The following is a 3,581-nucleotide window of genomic DNA, read 5'->3' as shown; positions in this document are numbered from 1 at the left end:
GTACAGGGGAGTCAAAGTAAATTTTGTGTTATGTTTTCATTTGTTTTCTGACAACTCCAGCAAGTGGACGAGTTTGTGATCCCGGGCTCAAAGTCATTGTTGTGTTATGTAATTATTAATGCTGTATTTCAGTGAATGGTACGCTGTCATACATTTTTGAATAGGTCTTTAGGAGAGGAAATGAATTACCGAATAAAAAATACAGGGTGCCATTTAGAAAAGTCTTACAGCTGTTCACATCTTTGTAAAAAAACAAATCTACAACGAAGGCAATCATGCTGATTGATGTCCCCCTGACGGCTGAAGAAAATTTGCTTGAAACATTTAGTAATTTGTATCTGGACAAACAGTTATTTAGGGTGGTCAAGATAAATGGGACATCCTGTTTAATATATTTTGTAGAATGTAATGAACGTACTGTGTAATGCTCCTTGGGGTATGCCCGGCGCAAAGTTTCTTTTCCGTCCGAAGATTTGTCTCCGTTGACAATGACATCTTGTGTTCTGCTTTCTCGAAACTCCCTAAGTTAGTCATGCACATAATTCAATATTTCGCACGTTCGTATTTTCTTAATTAGAGGGCAATGTGGAACTGCTTCGAACGCCTTCCAGGAGTCAAGGAACACAGTGTTAACATGGGTGCGGGCGTCTACTGCTTTCTGGGTCAGTAGAGACCGGTGCCCACGTTGATGCCCTCTTCGTTGACTTCCAAAAAAATAATGGTCTCTGTCTCGATTAACAATTGAAACGCCGCGCCCATTCCTTTAAACTTTGGAGGATGGAAGAACAGTTAATGCTGAATCGCATATAGCTGTTTGTTTGCCATACTTAATCGCGGCAATCAAGGAAAACATTCGAGAACGTAGCACTATTCATCATCATCATCATCATCGTTGTCATGACAATCCCAGCAACCATTCGCCAGGTCAAACAATTGATTACATGAGAAACAAAAAAATAAAATTAGTGTCTCATTGTCCATATTTACTTGACTTATCATCTAACACCTTCTTTTTGTTGCCTTATTCAAAATACATGGGCACCTCAAGGAGCTATTGTTCCAAAAGGATGTTTATAGGTACCAACATGACGACAACTACTAAAGAGTTTCCACAGTTCTTTCTAAACCGTCGTAATGAGCATAAATTAAAAGGTGAATGTTTTGAGTTCTAGGCGCTTCAGTCTGGAACCGCGGGACCGCTACAGTCGCAGGTTCGAATCCTGCCTCGGGCATGGGTATGTGTGATATCCTTAGGTTAGTTAGGTTTAAGTAGTTCTAAGTTCTAGGGGACTGATAACCTCAGATGTTAAGTCCCATAGTCCTCAGAGACATTTGAACTATTTTAATGTTTTGAGAAATAACAGAACGGTTATTACGAAGCAATTAGTTACGTTCCACCTACTGGAGACTGCTTGCAGGGCCAAAATGCAATATTCAGTGTTCATATGAAAGTTTAGAATGTGGAATAGGTGATGATGTTTAAGATATAGTGACTAATTTTTTTCTTTTTTTGGTCTCATAAGTATTCAGACAGGAATTCCTCTCCTCTGTCAACATCTTCCTCTCAGACTTCCACCTCGATCCATCGTACTCAATTATTTTTTGCATACATTCTATGTTCTGTCGACCCCTAGAGTTTTTACCCACTACAGCTCCCTCTACCACCATAGAAGCTAAACCTTCATGTCTTCACTCATATCCTATCAAAGTGTTCCTTCTTATCAATGTTTTCCTCACGTTCTTCTCTTCGTCTATTCTACAGAGAACATCGTCATTCCTGATCTTATCAGTTCGCCCAATTTCTCTATATATCATCACATCTCAAACGCTTCGATTGCCGTTTCATCCAGTTTTCTCCAAACGTACATTCTCAGGAACTGCTTTTTCAAATTAAGGCCGAATTTTGATATTAGTCGAATCCTTTTCGCTGGAGGGGAGGGGGGGGGGCAACGGCCTTGCCGCAGTGTTACACCGGTTCCTGTCAGATCACCGAAGTTAAGCGCTGTCGGGCATGGCTGGCACTTGGATGGGTGACCATCTGGAGCGCCATGTGCTGTTGTCATTTTTCGGGGTGCACTCAGCCTCGTGATGCCAACTGAGGAGCTACTCGACCGAATAGCAGCGGCTCCGGTCAAAGAAAACCATCGTAACGACGGGGAGTGTGATGTGCTGACCACACGCCCCTCCTATCGGCATCCTCAGCTATGACACGGCGGTAGGATGGTCCCGATGGGCCAGTTGTGGCCTGAAGACGAAGTGTTTTTTTTTTGGCTGGGAATGCCATCTCTGTCTATGCTAATCTACTTTTTACGTACTCGTTACTTCATCCGTCGTGCGTCATGTCGCTTCCAAGATACCAGAATTTCTTTACTTCGTCTGCTTCGTGGTCAATTGTTTTTATCTTATTTTGTTTGGTTTCAGGCAGATCAGCTATCACCAGATGGATCTCCACTTTCGATGCTAGGTCATATCCCATATCTCCTAATCCTCATTACTTCGCTTTACTTTCAATCCACAGTGTGTGCTCATTAGACTGCTGTTCTCATTCAACAGGAACTGTAGTTCTTCCTGAATTCCATTTGATGCACAGTCACTTTGTTATGAGGAGGACACTCTGGGGCTCCTGGTGGTTGAAAATTGGGATGTGTGAAGTACTGGGGAGAATACTGTATGAAAAAATGTGGGATGTTGATGTGGGAAAGATCTGATAGTTGGGATGTGGGTGACAGGAGATGGAGTGTCGGGTGCGTAAAGAAAGGGCGCCAGAATGATTTTTCATTTTGCAATGCGGTGTTCTCTCACTTGAAACTTCCTGCTAGATTAAAACAATATGGCGGACCGTGACTCGAACAATCCAGGCACATCTCGCGACCTGCCCACACAGTTTTACCTCCATCAGTACCTCATTCCCTACCTTCAGAACTGCGCAGACTTTCTGTTGCATACCTGGCAGGATGAGCCGGCCTTTGTGGCCGAGCGGTTCTAGGTGTTTCAGTCCGAAACTGCGCTGCTGCTACGGTCGCAGGTTCGAATCCTGCCCCGGACGATGGATGTGTGTGATGTCCTTAGGTTAGTTAGGTTTAAGTAGTTCTAAGTTCTGGGGAACTGATGACCTCAGATGTTAAGTCCCATAGTGCTCAGATTGGTTCAAATGGCTCTAAGCACAATGGGACTTAACATCTGTGGTCATAGTCCCCTAGAATTTAGAACTACTTAAACCTAACTAACCTAAGGACATCACACACATCCATACCCGAGGCAGGATTCGAACCTGCGACCGTAGCGGTCGCACGGTTCCGGACTGCGCGCCTAGAACCGCGAGACCACCGCGGCCGGCTAGTGCTCAGAGCCGTTTGAACAATTTTTGAACCTGGCAGGACGGACGCCGCTGTAAGAAAGGATACTGCGGAGACATCGCTAACCTACGGCCTTAAACCAGCGTTTACACGGGACGAGCCAGCTAACGATGACGCGGCGCTGTACGAGTTTTGTGACGTCATTTCGCGCTGTTTCAGATTGAAGAGGCATTTCGCCACATGAACATAAAATAAATAATGTGATATTACGGCAACGTTCTGGAT

At 44.2% G+C, this 3,581-nt stretch overlaps 1 pseudogene; it reads left to right on the top strand.

The window, feature by feature from the left end:
- The first annotated feature begins 1,945 nt into the window (after positions 1-1,945).
- Positions 1,946-2,062, top strand: LOC126215563 (5S ribosomal RNA; annotated as a pseudogene).
- The last annotated feature ends 1,519 nt before the right edge of the window (positions 2,063-3,581 follow it).

This window comes from Schistocerca nitens, chromosome 12 (genome assembly GCF_023898315.1).
Source record: "Schistocerca nitens isolate TAMUIC-IGC-003100 chromosome 12, iqSchNite1.1, whole genome shotgun sequence".
In the NCBI taxonomy this organism is placed as follows: Eukaryota; Metazoa; Arthropoda; class Insecta; order Orthoptera; family Acrididae; genus Schistocerca; species Schistocerca nitens.
This window is presented reverse-complemented; position numbering and strand designations above follow the sequence as displayed.